This window comes from Gorilla gorilla, chromosome 2, assembly GCF_029281585.2.
Source record: "Gorilla gorilla gorilla isolate KB3781 chromosome 2, NHGRI_mGorGor1-v2.1_pri, whole genome shotgun sequence".
Taxonomy (NCBI): Eukaryota; Metazoa; Chordata; class Mammalia; order Primates; family Hominidae; genus Gorilla; species Gorilla gorilla.
In genome coordinates this window covers 16,162,892-16,181,595 of record NC_086017.1, presented here as the reverse complement: position 1 = coordinate 16,181,595, position 18,704 = coordinate 16,162,892, and the positions used below count along the sequence as shown (strand labels likewise).

General features: G+C 36.6%; 1 long non-coding RNA gene across 2 annotated transcripts in view; it reads right to left on the bottom strand.

Annotated features, from left to right (window-relative positions):
- Positions 1-2,681: 2,681 nt before the first annotated feature.
- Positions 2,682-18,704, bottom strand: part of LOC134758025 (uncharacterized) — a 248,842-nt gene continuing 232,819 nt past the window's right edge. The window contains exons 3-4 of one of the 2 annotated variants that reach the window (XR_010132741.1): positions 10,819-10,865; positions 2,682-4,076 (exon numbers count right to left, since the gene is read on the bottom strand). This is a non-coding gene — a long non-coding RNA (uncharacterized lncRNA). The remainder of the gene's footprint in view (positions 4,077-10,818; positions 10,866-18,704) is intronic. The other variant, XR_010132742.1, reaches the window with a different exon arrangement.

Here is an 18,704-nt window from a genome sequence, read left to right as displayed (position 1 = left end):
ACCTCTGCTGAACTTTTTTCATAGAGATGTGTAAAATCTCTAGCTATATGAAACAAAATTAGTTATTCTTATGCATGTTTCTTGGGGGTGTGTGTGTGTGTGTGTGTTATTTGTAATTTGAGTCCATGTATGCAAAAAATGCGATAAAATGGATCAAATTTTCACACTGTGTGTTTTTCTTGAATTTTATTCATATTCTTGCTAAGAAAAAATCAGTCATGTTTCAACAAAGCCTCATGTTTTTCTAATCTCATCTGTGATCAGCAAGAATCCAAATTTCTTTGTGTTACTTTCATTAGTGAGCATTTTATTTATTTTCAAAATAAAAGTGCTCAAGGGATTTCTGTTGCACTGAAAAAATGCAAAAGTGTTAAATGCTTAGCAGCTCCAGAATAACTAATGAATGAATTTAGGATACTTGCAAATTTTGATTTATAATTAGCTCATGTTTTTTAAAACATCACATTAATGTGATTTTAGAAGGAACTCCATGGGGAATATTTCACAAATGTACACAACAGACAGGGCCATTCCTTACTCAAAAATCAGAACTGATAACAGTCATCTCAGATGACATGAGCTATTTCAATATTATCTTTTATTGAAGTGAGAGTGTGAGACCTTGTTGTTGCTTTTCTCTTCCATTGATCATAGTCAGATATGTGGGTTGGTTCATTTCATATAATGCTTTTAAGTGCTCAGACCATGTCATTGGCTTCTATGTAGAATGAAAATAAACAATGAACCTGCATCTTTTACACTAAAAGTGGGAGGACACTTATTTACTATGTGAAGCTCATCCATGTGTACATTGATTCATCTGTCCATCCCTCTTCAATAACTATATGCTGAGTTTCTACCCAGTGCCCGGTAATATGTAGGCCATGGACATGAAATGGTTGATAAGACAGACAGGACTTCTGTCTTCTGTTCTGAAGGACCGTATAGTTTTGTGGGTTGAACTTTGTTAAACAAATGACACCAAACCAGTTACCACAGACAAACTTCCTATGTTTCTGTATGCAGCCAAATCCCCCACTTGTGCTTAAGCTTCCATTTGCTTTTGCTTAGTTAAGGACATCACCCTAGCAACTCTCTCCATCTGAGGATGTCATTGAAGCAATTATTTATTTTGAGACAGAGTCTTGCTCTGTCACCAAGGCTGGAGTGCAGTGGCGCAATCTTAGCTCACTACAACCTCCACCTCCCAGGTTCAAGCCATTCTCTTGCCTCAGCCTCCCGAGTAGCTGGGATTACAGGAGTGTGCCACCATGCCCAGCTCATTTTTGTATGTTTAGTGGAGATGGGGTTTCACCATGTTGGCCAGGCAGTTCTCAAACTCCTGGCCTCAAGTGATCCGCCCACCTTGGCCTCTCAAAGTGTGGGGATTACAGGCGTGAGCCACCAGGCCCAGCCAGCAATTCTTATCTTTTTCTCTTACATCATTATTTGTTTTCTTCCTTTGAGGATCATTCTCATCAGCAAACAGCTGATTGTTACTTCATCGATCACATTTTTTCTCATGATCCTACTTTCCCGTTAGCTGCTGCTCCATTTCTTGGCTAGCTGGTACAGCAGAAATCCCGTAACAGTTGTCTAAACCCACTGTTTCTAATTCCTTTCTATTCACCATGCATTCATCCCACCACAACTTTTACTAGCAATGATCTTAATGACCTCCATGATTCTAACTGTGATAGTCACCGTTCAGTTATCTCACTGGACGTATAGACTATCAATCTCTTCTCCTTCATACACTTTCTTGATTGGGCTTAAGGACATTAAAGCCTGGTTTTTCTCTTACTTCACTGGTTACTCATTTCCAGTGCAGCCTGGCATTCCTCTTTATGTCTCATACATCTTAATATTGGAGGACTTTAGGCTTACCGTTTGGATGTCTTTTCTTTCTATACTCACTCTTTTATGTTTCTCGTGACTTAGTTTGTAACAGTATGCAAATGACTCCAAAATCTACATGTATATCTTCATCTCCCACCAACACCAGGTATATAAATTTATCTCCACTCTTGAATCTCTTCTTACAATGTAAAATAAACATATCCAAAACTGAACTTCTAATATTCCCCCTCAAAACGTGATCCACCTACCTCCTTCCCCATCATAGTTTAAGGTGACAATCCTTCCAACTGCCCAGGCTTAAGACATTGCAGTCATTTTCAACTCTGTTTTTCTTATTCCCACTTCTAATTTATTTGGAAATCACGCTGTCTTCAAAACAGATAAAAAATCCAACTACCTCTTCTCATTTGTTTTTCTAAATCCCTTGTCTGAACCTTAAAACGTGTCTCCCTATTCCTACTCTGACACTCTCCCCTCAGTTTATTCTTGTCCAAAACCTTGTAACCATTCACCACTTTGTCCAGGATAAAGCCAGAGTCCTTAAAATAACCCAGAGGGCCTTATGTGATCTGTCTGTTTCTTATCTTTCTGATAATATCTCCTATTATCCTACAACAACGCACTCTTTCCAGACATACTGCCTTTAACGTTCCTGGAAAATATTAGATATACTCTTTTGCCTTAACACCTTTGCACTGAATATTCCTTATGTCTGGAACACCCTTTTCAAAAGGGACACAAGTTTCCTCAAAACCTGTGTCTCTTTCTAAAACCTACCAATTTGTAAAATTACTGCCTTAATCTGCATATGCTGCTATAACAAATGCCATAGACTACGTGGTTTAAAAAAATTTATTTCTCACATTTCCACAGGCTGGAAGATCTGAAATCAAGGTATGAACAGATTCAGCATCTCATGGGGACCCACATTCTGCTTCATAATTGGTACCTTCTTTTTGTATGCTCACAGGGTAGAAAGAGCCAATGAGCTTCCTTGTGTCTGTTTTATAAGGACACTAATCCCATTCATACAGGCTCCATCTTCAAAATCAAATCATTTGCCAGAGGCCTACATGATAATACCATCACTTTGATAATTAGGTTTCAATATATGAATTGTAGGACACAAACGTTCAGGCCATAGCAATTACTGACTGTCTCTACCTATTAAAATGTAAGCGACATAATCAGATTTGCATTTTTAAACAATCCCTTTGACTACTGTTCCTGATCTACAATCAGGGGATATAATAACTCTATAATTTTGTGGGTGGTGATAGACATCCCAATTCTTCCTAAATATTTGTTTCTTATGCAACTCTTGCTTTTATTAAAAATTTTTTTTTTGCATACATTATTTGGATTCACTAAAACTTTTGACATAGTTAAGATAACTTCATTTTGTTTTTTGCTATGAGCATTCTACAAATATATGAACGCATTTTTTCACCCCATCTATGCCTATCTATTCCCTACTACCAAAATTAGGATACCATGAAAGGCAACTTAAATTCTGAGCCCTTACAACTTAGCATTACATAGAATAAAGTTACAGCACTCAATAGAAATTACATGGGCTGGGGAATGGGAGTGGAAATGTGGGAATGGAATGATGGAAAGATAAGCTGAAGAGTAGTAAAGGCAAATCTTGCCACATTGGCACCAGCTAACAGGTAGGAATTTTATAGTCTAAAGTCTTTGGCTTGTAAGCTTGGAATTGATACTTCTTAACTTTGTGATCTCTGAAAATCTATAAGCCATTTCTGAATCCTAATTTCCTGGGAATGAAACAGGGATAAGATCACCAACTTCACAGAGTTGTTGTCTTCCTAGGATAAAATGAGATTACAATGTGCAAAGCATCTAGTTATTGCTGGCATTTGATAGGCATTAATAAGAGGGAATTCTTGTTATTATTGTCTTTATTAGCAATTTTCTGGGGAGCAGGTTGAGCTAGTAATGTTGTGATTCAGTACTCTTCAATCATTTCTCTATTAGTCATTGTTATTACATAACAAGCAACTATAAAATCTCCTTGGCATATAGCTGTCTGCATTTATTTCTTGCTCACACAAATGCAGTTTGGATGAGATGTTTCTGCTTCAGACTGTGGAGGCTGGGATGGCTGGGATTCAAAAAGCAATCAGCTATAAAGGCGAAGCTCCAGAGGTCTCTTGTCCCTTCTCCAGGTTGGTGAGCCACCTGGGCATGACTTTCTATGGCAATGAAGGAAATAAAGAATGAATGACCAAATATACAAGCATATTTCAAACATCTATTTGCAGAATGACTACTAACATCCCATTGGCTAAATCAAGCCATACAGCCACATGAAAAACATGGGACAGGAAAGCGTGCTCTGCCTTTTGTGGGGACTAGAAAGTTAGATGGCCAAGTACATCAGTGAGGGGGAAGGAGAGAAAGCGGAAGCAATACTTAAATTTTCCACAGTATCCTAGACTCAAAAGACGAGAGATTGCAATAAAAGTTCAAATGCTGCTCCCTTGCATCCACACATGAGAAGCAAAATGGAACTCGATATATGATGCTAAGACCAAATGAACAATATACTTTAATATTCTTTTTAAAAACAATTTCAACTTTTATTTTAGATTCAGAGAGTACATGTACAGGTTTGCTAGATAAGTATATTGCATGATACTGAGTTTGGGATATGAATGATCCCGTCACCCAGGTAATGAGCATAGTATCCAATAGTTAGTTTTTTAGGATTAAAACTCCCAAAAACTAATTTGTATTTCTAGTTTTAATCCTAAAAAACCTAACTATTGCTCCCCTCCATACCTCCCCCTTCTATTCATCCCTAGTGGCTATTGTCCTCATCTTTAAGTCCATGAGTAACCAATGTTTAGCTCCCACTTATAAGTGAGAACATATGGTATTTGGTTTTATGTTCCTCTATTAATTTACTCAGGATAATGGCCTCGAGCTGCATCAATGTTGCTGCAAAAGACAAGATTTTGTTCCTTTTCATGGCCGTGTAGCAGTCCAATGTATGTATATACCACATTTTCTTATTCCAATCCACCATTAGTGGGCACCTAAGTTGATTCCATATCTTTGCTATTGTGGATAATGCAGTGATGAACAAATGAGTGCATGTGTCTTTTTGTTAGAGTGATGTGTTTTCTTTCAGGTATATACCCAGTAATGGGATTGCTGAGTCAAATGGTAGTTTTATTTTACCTTCTTTTTTTTTTAATCTTCCTTTAAGTTCCAGGATACAAGTGCAGAATGTGTAGGTTTGTTACATAGGTATACATGTGGCATGGTGGTTTGCTGCACCTATCAACCTGTCATTTAGGTTTTAAGCTCCGCATACATTAGTTATTGTCCTAATGCTATTCTTCCCCTCACCCCTCACCCTCTGGCTGGCCCCTGGTGTATGTTGTTCCCCTCCCTGTGTTCATGTGATCTCATTGTTCAACTCCCACTTATGAGTGAGAACATGCGGTGTTTGGTTTTCTGTTCCTGTGTTAGTTTGCTGAGGATGATGCCTTCCAGCTTTATCCATGTCCCTGCAAAGGACATAGTCTCATTTGTTTTTATGTATGCATAGTATTCCATGGTGTATATGTACCACATTTTCTTTATCCAGTCTATCATCAATGGGCATTTGGGTTGGTTCCATGTCTTAGCTATTGTAAATAGTACTGCAATAAATAATACGTGTGGGTGTGTCTTCATAGTAGAATGATTTATATTCCTTTGGGTATATACCCCCTAATGGGATTGCTGAGTCAAATTGTATTTCTGGTTCTAGATCCTTGAGGAAATGTTACACTGTCTTCCACAGTGGCTGAACTAATTTACATTCCCACCAACAGTGGAAAACCATTCCTATTCCTCCACAGCCTTACCAACATCTATTGTTTCTTGACTTTTTAATAATCACCATTCTGGCTGGCATGAGATGGTATTTCATTGTGGTTTTGATTTGCATTTCTCTAATGATCAATGATTTTGAGCTTTTTTTCATATGTTTCTTGGCCACATAAATGTCTTCTTTTGAGAAGTGTCTGTACACATCATTTTTCCACTTTTTGGTGGGGCTGTTTTTTTTCTTGTAAATTTGTTTAAGTTCCTTGTATATTCTGGATATTAGACCTTTGTCGGGTGTGTAGATTACAAAATTTTTCTCCCATTGTGTAGGTTGCCCGTTCACTCTAATGACAGTTTTTTTTTGTTTTTGTTTTTGGTTTTTGTTTGTTTGTTTTGTTTTGTTTTGTTTTTTTGCTGTGCAGAAGCTCTTTAGTTTAACTACATCTCAGTTGTCAATTTGGGTTTTTGCTGCAATTGCTTTTGGTGTTTTTGTCATGAAGTCTTTGCCCATGCCTATGTCCTGAATGGTATTGCCTAGGTTTTCCTCTAGGGTTTTTATGGTTTTGGGTTTCACATTTAAGTCTTTCATCTATCTTGAGTTAATTTTTGTATAAGGTGTAAGGAATAGGCCCAGTTTCGGTTTTCTGCATATGGCTAACCAGTTTTCCCAGCACCATTTATTAAATAGGGAATCCTTTTCCCATTGCTTGTTTTGTCCAGTTTGTCAAAGATCAGATGGTCGTAGATGTGTGATGTTATGTCTGAGGTCTCTGCTCTGTTCCATTGATCTATATGTCTCTTTAGTTACCAGTACCATGCTGTTTTGGTTATTGTAGCCTTGTAGTATAGTTTGAAGGCAGGTAGCATGATGATTCCAGCTTTGTTCTTTTTGCTTGGGATTGTCTTGGCTATATGGACTCTTTTTTTGGTTCCATATGAAATTTAAAGTAGTTTTTTCCAATTCTGTGAAGAATGTCAATGGTAGTTTGGTGGGAATAGCATTGAATCTATAAATTGCTTTGAGCAGTATGGCCCCTGTCATATTTACTCTTCCTATCCATGATAATAAGCAACTTCAGCAAAGTCTCAGGATATAAAATCAATGTGCACAAATCACAAGCACTCCTATATACCAACAATAGACAAGCAGAGAGCCAAATCATGAATGAACTCCCATTCATAATTGCTACAAAGAGAATAAAATACCTAGGAGTACAGTAACAAGGGATGTGAAGGACCTCTTCAAGGAGAATGACAAACCACTGCTCAAGGAAATAAGAGGGGACAGAAACACATATTTTAAGTTCTTTGAGAAATCTCCAAACTGCTTTCCACATTGGCTGAACTAATTTACATCCCCCCAACAGTGTAAAAGTGTTCTCTTTTCTCCATAGTCTCCCCAGCACCTGTTGTTTTTTTACTTTTTAGTGGTAATGTAACCATTCTGACTAGTGTGAGAGGGTATCTCATTGTGGTTTTGATTTGCATTTCTCTGATGATTAGTGCTGACGAGCATTTTTCATGTTTATTGGCCACTTGTATTTTTTTTTTTGTGAAGTATCTGTTCATGTCTTTTGCCTGTTTTTTAATGGAGTTATTTATTTTTTGCTTCTTGACTTAAGTTCCTTATAGATTCTGGATATTACAGCTTTATCAGAGGCATAGTTTGCAGACATTTTCTCCCATTCTGTAGACTGTTTACTCTGTTGATATTTTCTCTTGCTGTGCAGAAGCTCTTTAGTTTAATTAGGTCCCACTTGTCAATTTTGGTTTTTGTTGCAATTGCTCTTGAGAACTTATTCAGAAATTCTTTTTCAAGGCCAATGCTCAGGATGGTGTTTCCTAGATTTTCTTCCATAATTTTTATAGTTTGAGGTCTTACACTTAAATCTTTAATCTATCTTGACTTAGTTTTTGTGTGTGGTGAAAAGTATAAGCATCCAGGTTCATTCTTCTGTATTTGGATAGCCAGCTATCCCATTTGCATTTATTGAATAGGGATTCCTTTCCCCATTGCTTATTTTTATTAACTGGTCAAAGATCAGATGGCTATAGGTGTGCCACTTTATTTCTAGTTTCTCTATTCTATTCCATTAGTCTATGTGTCTGTTTTGTGCCATGCTGTTTGATTACTGTAGCCTTATAGTATTGTTTGAAGTCAGGCAATGTGATGCCTCCGACTTCATTCTTTTTGCTTAGGATTGCTTTGGCTATTTTTGAGCTCCTTTTTGGTAAAATATCAATTTTAAAATAGCTTTTTCTAACTGTGAAAAATTATGTTGGTAGATTGATAAGAATAGCATTGAATCTGTAGATTTCTTTGGGCACTCTGGCCATTTTTATATCAGTTCTTTCAATACACAAGGATGAAATGTTATTACATTTGTTTATGTAATCTATGATTCCTTTCAGCAATGTTTCATAGGCATCCTTGTAGAGAACTTTAATCTCCTTGGTTAAATGTGTTCCTTGGAGGCTGGGCATGATGGATCACACCTGTAATCCCCGCACTTTGAGATACTGAGACAGGCAGATCACCTGAGGTCAGGAGTCTGAGACAAGCCTGGCCAACATGGTGAAACCCCATCTCTACTAAAAATACAAACATTAGCTGAGCGTGATGGCAGGTGCCTGTAATCCCACTACTCGGGAGACTGAGGCAGGAGAATAGCTTAAACCCAGGAGGCAGAGGTTGGAGTGAGCCAAGATTGTGCCACTGCACTCCAGCCTGGGCGAGAGAGCAAGACTCCATCTCAAAAAAAAAAAAAAAAAAGTGCTCTTTGGTATTTTTTTGTTGTTGTTGCTTTGTAAATGGGATTGTGTTCGTGATTTCGCTCTCAACATGAACATTATTGGTGTATAAAAATGCTGCCTTTTTTTGTATATTGACTTTGTATCCTCAAACTTCACTGAAGTTGTTTATCATTTCCAGGAGCCTTTTGGCAGAATTTTTAGGGTTTTCTAGCTATAGAATTATATCATCTGTGAATAGAAACAATTTGACATTTTCTTTTCCTATTTTGTTGCCTTTTATTTCTTTCTCTTGCCTGATTGCTCTGGCTAGAACTTCATCTTACTATTCATAATTATAAGTCCTTAAACAGTTTACCATATAAAAGCAAGATTGAATGTGGTAATAAAAGTAGCTCATGGGACTATTTCTATTGCTAGAATTATTTCTTTGGAATGCAAAATAAAACATAAACAAGTAGGGTATTTTATTTTATTACTTATTGAGTTATTCACCTAATATATATTTATTGAACATATTTCTATGTGCCAGGAAGCAGGTTGCATTAGTAGCTAATGATTTGTTACCAGGAGTTTGAAGTGATAAATGAAAAATGGAGAAGTAGGGGAATTTTGGAATGTAGAGATAAGAATAATAAAAAGTAAAAACTAAATAATGACACAAGAAATGTACTGGAAGGGGAAGCAATTACTTCTGCTGAGATGTGTACATACATGCCAGAGAAATCAGTTTTTAAAAATCTATAACTGTTTATAGAAAATGAATAAGACATGAAAGAGACTCTGAAATTTATTTGATTTAATGTCAAAATCTGATATTTCAACATAATTTCTTGATATATATTTCCAAGTAATCAATTAGATTAGGACTTTAGCTTTTGTAAATAAAAACAGAATCTGATCTATGAGAAATGAGCTCCTTTTAATGTAAGGCTGGAAAGGCAAAAGAATCAGAACAGGACTCAAATGGTAACCAATGATAAAAGATTTGCATAAGTCATCTGATTCAGTACAGCTATTATCTCAAAGTCATTATTTCCTGCCTGTCAGTCATAATTTTACTTGGTTGGATAATCACACACAAGTCCATGTTTTATACGAACATTTTTCATTTTGTCTAATGAGGAACTGTAGAAGAAATTCATTTTTGTCCAATGAAAAGTGCTTAGAAAAACATTATAACTTTGTTTTTATAAGGTCAGTCTTAGTAAAAAGAAACAGACTACTGTATATTTGATGTAGTGTTATTTCACCATTAGAAATTAACCAAGACATTATAGATTAGGCTCTATGCTAAGAATGATTTCCCATTTTCCTCAAGCTTGTTAGGTTTTTTTTTTTATTCTGATGTATAGTCTCATGTATGGTGAATTTTTAGCTAGGAGATAAAATACTGAGGCTGTGAACACATTTTTCTTTTCTTTTTTAGTTCTCTGCAATCTTTTTTGGTCTTAAAAATGAATAAAAATTCTTGAGTTTAATTTAAGCATGTGTGATGGTAGCTAATAATGCTTTCTATAAAGAGAAGAATGGTTCTTAGCTTTCAAAGTGCAATAGCATGGTTAAATTATATGAATGTCTTGGGGAAAAAAGTCTGAAAATAATTGCATTGAAGACTTAAATATAATTCTGAAATTCCCGAGTATGTTCTTCAAAATTTAAACACTTCAGTATTTGATTTATAAAATTTATTCATTTCTTTTTTTTTTTGGAGACCGAGTCTTGCTCTGTCACCTAGGCTGGAGTGCAGTGGCACGATTTTGGCTCACTGCAACTTCGCCTCCCAGATTTAAGCGATTCTCCTGACTCAGCCTCCCAAGTAGCTGGGATAACAGATGCCCACCACCACGCCTGGCTAATTTTTATATTTTTAGTAGAGACAGAGTTTCACCGTGTTAGCCATCAGGAGATGGAAACGATCTCCTGACCTCATGATCTGCCCACTGTGGCCTCTAAACAGATTTTTATCAGTCAAATCTTATTTTCCCAGTGACCTATTTTAGAGTTTTCTTTGGCTTAGTTTGAATTCATCTATCATTGGCAGTGGTTCTCAACATTTTGGTTGAAAATATTTCTCCCCTGTCATTCTGCTATTCAATGGTGATGTTCAGTTGTTAAGCTATTCATGATAAAATATAAACTTACTAGAAATTATGAACTCCTTTGGAACAAAAGTCTTCATACATGTAAACGTTTCCTTGACAATTCAGAATGACTGAATTCCCTGTTAGCCTAATTATTTGGAATGAATCATTACCTTCTATGGTCACTAATCTCCATGTGGTCACATTTATTAATATATTTTATTCCTATTTAAAGTGCTTTTTTTTGTTTGTTTACTGGTCCTATTCTCTGCTTTAGTACCTTTTAATAGTCCCACTTCTCGGTTGCAATCCCGAAGCTGGCTCACCCTGAAATAATGAAAACAGCAACTTATTAAAAAGACATTGGCTAACTCACAGACATATTAGGAAGGCTAGACAACTATGCATACAATAAACAGCTAGAAAAATCACCTTAGATTTTATACCAGATCATATTTGCTGAGAAAATTGTTGTTACTATAAAAATAGCAGGTGGGAGGGTCAGGAAGAGAAGAAGGAGAAAGGACAGGAGGTGGAGGAGGAAGAGTGGCAGGTAGGAGGTGGAGGAGAAAGGTGGGGAGGAGAGATGTTTTCTTATCATTTCCTTTTTGGCTTTCCACATCTCATGTCAAAACTCTCTGCAACCTAGCTGCAAGCCAGCCTGGGAAAGCACGTATGCAGAATTCTCAAATGTTATTGCCATAACTACAACTTAATTTTCACAAAATTTCATAAATTGGATAATTTTTCATACACAGAAAAGGATGCCGGGAGGCCAAAATGAATACCACCTGCATGCTACAGCTCTTTAGTACTATTTCATAAGCTGTGGAATGCTCATGTTATATGAGTTTATATTATAGTAAATTTACATATGAAGTTGTAACAGAATGATAAAACAGTAGAAACAACAAAAATGTAGAACAGGAAGGGAAATGCAGCCTGTTATACCCCAACTTGTAGATTTATAATGCCCATAAGCATCAAAAAAGTACCCTAAAGTGTCCATAGCCAAGAAAATTTGAAATAAAATTAAACCCAAAATGTTCTAAACGTACTTGACTTTGGAGTTCTTTTCTTTTTTCTTTTTTTCTTTTTCTTTTTTTTTTGGAAACAGAGTCTTGCTCTGTCGCCCAAGCTAGAGTACAGTGACACAATCTCGGCTCCATGCAGTCTCCGGGTCTCAGGTCCAAAGGATTCTCCTGCCTCAGCCTCCTGAGTAGCTGGAATTACATGCACTCACCACCACACCCAGCTAATTTTTGTATTTGTAGTAGAGATGGGGTTGGCCAGAATGGACTTGATCTCCTGACCTCATGATCCACCAGCCTCAGCCTCCCAAAGTATGGAATTCTTATTTTTTTTTTAACACTGCTCCTATAGTAGACACTGCTAGATGTATATCCAATAACTTGTTCTACCCCCAATATTCTTTTTTAAATTTTAATTTGCAAAAGATGGTAACCTTAATTTGTGGAAGGTGGTACCCACCATCTTCCACATGACTTTGTTCCATTGAGGACAACTATCCCCAGATTCGAGCATACATCCTACCTGACTAAGATGATCATGGTGGTCCTTGGCCACTGATTTGTTTTGCTTGGGCATGTGATACATTTCCATCCAATGAGATGTGAATGAAAGCTTGCTGGGAGTTTCTGGGAAGGTTTTTTTTTTAATAACAGATAATTACAAGTAAGAATTGGACTCTATTCCGATGAACTTTGTCATATTTAGATGTGATGTCTTTAATTGTTGTAGCCATCTTACAACCCCAACATAGGGCCAGCCTGAGGACCAGATCTATGTAAAAATGAATGCATACCCATGAACAGCAAAGAAGTAGTGTCAGCATCTGCATTATTTCTCATTATGTAAAAGAATATATTTGTTTTTCCCCAAGCTTTTCAGAAACATCCTAAATGAAATTGTATATCATGTAGAACATGTTATTCAGGATTTCCTTCAGAAATGATGAATATAAAATTGTCTGAAGTTCTAAACCTTGGTTTTGGATAACACCTTCCCAGTAATTTTTTTTCCTATGTATTACCAAACAAAATATTCTCCTTCTTGCATCATACTTGATAGTCTACATTTATTTGAATGTATAGTTGTAGCTGACTAATCAGGCAAATAATAACATTTTTGAAATCTATGTTTAAGTCTCCCTTCTTGGCACAAATATACACAAAACATCACATATGGCACCCTTTCTTTACTCAAGCCCTTTGGCACCATACTCAGCATGACAGAGACAATATTGTTTAAATCTTGAACCAATATCTTATCATGCTGTTTGAGCATTCCCTGGTAGAGATGAGAGGAAAGCTTCTTTGCATGAAGGCAAAGAACTTGTACACATTATCTGGCACTTTACTTGCACGTTGTAAATGCTGTCTCAACATATATTACCTTTACTTTGTTCTAGTATTGAATGGTAAACTCTTCATTGTCTTGAAGCCCAATAAATTGTTTGAAAAGTAATTGTGGTTTGCAAAAAAAAAAAAAAAAAAAAAAAAAGCAAGTGCTGCATTTGTAAAACCACTACTTAAAGGATGAAGAAATAAAGGAATTGATTGTTTGCAACAACATAGTAATCAGCAGATATGGAGTCTATTGAGACATAAGAACATCCCCCCAGCTCTCCATTCCCAAACACAGCCTGCCACACTGTCCTTCCCTCTGCCCGCAGCTTCTCCTCGGAGTGGCATAACCCTCAGCTTAGTAAAGGTGTGACAGATTTCTGCATAGCTGAACACTAGTTAGGCTGTGAAGGTGGAGAAATTAGCCAAGGAAGTGAGAACAGGGAAAGAGAACAAGAATGCAGCAGGGACTACGGCCCCCTCCCCTCCCTTACTCTCTCTCATTCTCACTCTAGCTCTTTGTCTCAAATATTTCTGCAACTCAAATTTTCTTCTAACATCCATGAAGATGAATCGGTAGACAGAAGGGAAGGGTGAGGAATTCAGCTACAAAAACAGAAGTTACAACAAATTTATCTCTAGCAAGCTTTAGCTATTTTCTTTCAGGAGGTTTTTGCTATGTGTTCAGTGTTCATAACATTCTGAATTCAATTTCTTTTTTTTTCTAAGTGCTATAATTTGAATATTTGTCCCCTCCAACACTCGTGGAAATTTAATCTCCAGTGTTGCAGTGTTGAGAGGTGGGAGTACGTGGGTCATGAAGGTTCTCCCTTTTTGGATGGATTAATTTATTTATGGATTCATGAATGTATGAATTATTGGGCTGTCATGGAAGGGGAACTCGTGGCTTTGTTAGAAAAGGAAGAGAGACCTGAGCTAACACTCTCAGTCCTCTTGCCATGTGATGTCCTGTGCTGCCTTGGGACTATGCAGAGGTCCCCACCAGCAAGAAGGCTTTCTATCACATGATGCAGCCTCTCAACCTTGGACTTCTCAGCCTCCATCACCATAAGAAATAAATTCTTTTTAAAAATAAATTACCCAGTTTCAGGCATTCTCTTATAAGCAACAGAAAATGGACCAAGACACTGTTTCTAAATTATAAGTACAAATAACCCTAAATCCATTCAGTATCGCATATTTTTTTCCTTATAGTATATGAGTTTATCTGTACATTTCTTTACTTCTTTGTACTATTCTCAGACTTCCACTAATTCATATTTCCTTGTTATACCACCAAAGTTTTCACTGCAGCACTTAATTCCACTTCAGTAGTTATTGTAGAGACATATGATATGTGAGCATATATTTTATATTTTATTTATGATATGTCATTCAACAAATTTATACTGAGGTTTCAATCTTTGAGATATTGAAGTGTGAAGACAGTTTGTGAATTTGGTATTTTGTTCTTTGTCGTTTCATCTTATTCTTTCTTTCTTCCATAAAATTCACCCATTCATTTTACAAATATTTACATTGTACAAAGAAAGCATTAAACATGCTTTCTTTCTTTCCAACTTTGGAAGTTTCTTTGAGCAACTAGAGTGATGACAAAGTACAGATCTGTCCATACGAAGCTGCTGCTCAGAACCCTTGTCACATTCCTCAGAATTCCAGATACAATGCTTAAGAGTCATTTGATAAGATAATAGGATAGGATGTTGCCAACCTGAATAGGCACTCAGGATTTAATTTACTTCAGGGACCGATTCTTTACTGAATCTTTACTAGATCTACTAGGCTGAGAATGTGCTAGCAATTCTCAACACTTGCCTTCAACTAAAGTCCTCTTCTACCTCTTTCCCAACAACAACAACCACAAAAGATGAGTTGCTGTTTGTTGTGGGCTGCTTTATAAGATGGTCCCTAGTGATCCCCAAAGTCAGGTATTCACGCAGATGCTTGGGTGTGGGCTGGCCCCAGTGACTCACCTCTCATAAAAAGAATACAGCAAAAGTGACAGGAGGCTACATCTGAAAGTAAATTACAACCTGTCTTCCTCTCTCATTTGCTCACTTTTATAGAATCCAGCTGCCTTCATGTGCACTACCCCATGAGAAGCCCACATAGTAAGGAGCTTAGAGCCAACAGCCTGCAATGAACTGAATCCTGTCAATGGCCATGTGCGTGAGCCTAGCAGTAGAACTACTTCAGTGGAGGTTAAAGAGGACCCCAGCCACACTCGATATCTTGACTGTGGCCTTGTGAGAGACTTTGATCCAGAGAACCCAGTTAAACTGTGCCTGGACTCCTGATGCAAAGACAGTAAAAATGTTGTTTTAAGCCACTAAATGATCAAATACAGACTACAGATAATATAATATATATAATCACATTAATACTTTCATATGAATATAATTTGTATATAATTATTTAGAGGACTACATTTAAAAAAAATTCGAAGGCCTCTTTGTTGTTAGATCGAGGGGATGTTGGGGCATCTTTAGAACCATAAGACAGAGTGCCTGACACATACCAGCTGCTTATCATGTTTAAGGAGATAGTTTCTTAACACTTTTTTCCCGAAGCTTGAAACCTCACTAAATGTGTAAGATACATTCTCAAAGAATTAGCTGTATATACAACTAACCTTGCCGGAGCATTATCAGCTTTAAGAAGATAGAATAGTAGATAAGAGTTTGAGATCAAGTCAGACAGATAGGAGTCTCAGTTACTCTTTTTTGAATCTGCTTCCACATCTGCTAAATGATAGTATTTTAATAATTACCTCGTTGGGTTTTGGGGAGGATTAAGTGAGATGAAGAAGAATAACATTATGTCTTGCACAAAAGAAATACCTAAATGCTAACAATTATTACTGAGATTTTAAAGAAGTTTAATATACATGATCTCAGTTATTAAAAAAATCGTTTGACATTGTTTTATCTGATTTTATTTTATAAACAAAGTCAGAGCAATTAGGTTGCTCATCCACTGGCACAAGGCTAGCCATAGCCATGTTGCCTGAGAATCACTTTAGAGTTGAACTGGTTTAGTTAAATGAGATAATGAATAAATAGGGCTCACCTGGCCCCTGGTGTGTACTCAGTAAGCATTAGCTGGTATCATTGGGGGTGTCAAGACAAGAATCTAGACTTCATGACTCCAAGTATAATAGCCTTTCTATAGCATAAGGCCCATTTCCACTCATTCTTTAGTTATTCTGATTTTCCAGATGCGAACTCAACTAATGACAATAAAAAAACTAAGATATAAAAATAAAGGCGAGAACCACTGATGCAAAGAGGAGGTTTTCTTTCCAGAGATGTTTGCAGACACTTCAGTAAAATGCAGTGTGAAAACATCCAAGCTTCAATTCCTTATTAACTAAGAGTCTCCCAGAAGGGATAGATATCTTAGCTATCTTAGAAATCTCTTTAGTTTTTTTCTATCTAATTGTATTTGTTTTTATTACTAGAAAAATGTTGTATTTATTGGGAGTAAATAAGTCTTTGGAGACTTTACAAACAAAGAGGACTTAATAAATAAAAACAGACTTGATGGATCAAAAAAACCCAGGGATTCTATTCAGTATATGCATTGGTGGGTGGATTATAATCTCTGTTACTGGAGAAAATGCTATATAATAATTTTAAAGCCCTGCGTTAATTTTTTTAAATAAAAATTCAGGCTGGGCGCAGTGGCTCACACCTGTAATCCCAGCACTTTGGGAAGCCAAGGTGGGTGGATCTCCTGAGGTCAGGAGGTCGAGACCAGCCCGGCCAACATGGTGAAACCCCATCTCTATTAGAAATACAAAAATTAGCTGGGTGTGGTGGCACACTCCTGCAGTCCCAGCTACTCAGGAAGCTGAGGCAGGAGAATTGCTTGAACCCGGGAGGTGGAGGTTGCAGTGAGCCGAGATCACGCCACTGTGCTCCAACCTTTGCAGCAGAGCGAGACTCTGTCTCAAAAATGAAATGAAATGAAATAAAATAAAATACAACAGACATACTTGGGAATGAAAACAACTGTTGCACTCCAGCCTTTATAAATATTTTGTGGTCGAAAACAAAATATGAATCAATTAATAAAATAAATACTGTTTGTACATCTAATGCTACTTGGAAGTCATCATGGTAAAAATTTCATTAAAATGCTATTCAAATCTAAAACTCATTCTACTTTTCAATTACTTACAATAGCCGAATCCCTTACTCCTTTCTCGTTTCTTCTACCCCAGAGAAAAACTTCCCACATCCCACATCAAAGGCTATGTATGTCATCATTAAGATTAAAGGTAGGATGGGGATTTAGTTCTCAAGAACACCAAAGCACCTCTTTATATCATGTATGAGTTATTCTACATAAATTTTATCTGATATTACTGAAAAGAAAACTACCCAACACTTATTTACTAAAAACTAAAGACAATATGTCAGGGACTATTCTGAACTTTTTAGAGGTAGTATCTGATGTATTTCTTATAGAAGTTCTGTGAGGCAGACATTATTGTTCACAGTGTGCGTATGAAGAAATCAAGGCACATGGAGATTAAGTCACTATCTTAGGAGCACATGACACATACATGGTGGAGTCAGGATTTGAACGGGAGGCTATCTGAACCTCAGAGTCCATGTTCCTTACCTGTCACAGGAGTGGCAGAAAATGATGGTTATTGGCAAAGTATCAATTTGTGGGAAGAAAATCACATTTGACAAATAAGCAGCATTTTCTATTATAAATTTTTTCCCCAGGTGTTTAAACATCCGAATGTAAAAGAATTCAAGTATTGGTAGAGTGTTGGGGGAGGTACTTGTCATAAGCAGCAACACCATGACTAAGAAGGTGACATTATCTTTCCCACTGAAAACCAGAGCACAGGAGCAGTGGCAGAGACTGTGTGCACAGGAGACAAGCATGGGTGACAACATAGTTTTCTGGGTAATCAGAGCTCTCCAGCGTCACCCTTCTCTGCTCAGCCCTCACGAAGCTTTGGCAAGGCACAGAATAAAAAGACATTTTCTTTGAAAGAAGATGACAAATTGTGTCAGACTTTGTGAATTAAGGCATTCTGTAACGAAGCCAGAGCCTACACTGCATAGACTTTGGTGTAGATCAGGAAAGAATAAAGGCTTGATTATAGTTTCTGTTTTCTTTCAACTACCAGTCACACATTTCTTAGTGTATCTTTTTTTCTCATGTTATTCTTGGTAGTTGATAATAAACCTGACAGCCAGATATACTAACTTATTGCTTCAATGTGTTCTTTATATTCAGACTTTTGTTTATTTTCTTCGAGGGGCAATGAGCATTAAACTGAGAAGGACCCTTTTAGGCAATGATCTCTACATCTAAGGAAATACAATAAATATTTTTGCAGTTTGCAAAGTAAATATTTAAAATATTTACTATTCTAAAGAATTAAACACACAGAGATAATTTCCATTAAAACCAAACACATTTACTATATATTTATAATTATTTTATTTTGGCAAGAACACTTAACATGAGATCTACCCTCTTAACAAATTTTTAAGGTATATTATAGTATTTACGTTTTTAATCAACAAATGTATATTTTACACATATTGTGTTCTATGCCTGTTTTGGGGGTTCTGGGGACAGTTAAGAATAACTTGGATACTTTTTAAGCTTATATTCTAATAAGTAGAAACAGATTATTAAATGAGTGTGCACTAATCAATTATAATGTAAACTAATCAATAATCAGGCTTCAGCAAGACTGAGGTAACTACCCCAAGGAATTTGCTAGACAATAGTTTATTATCCCAAC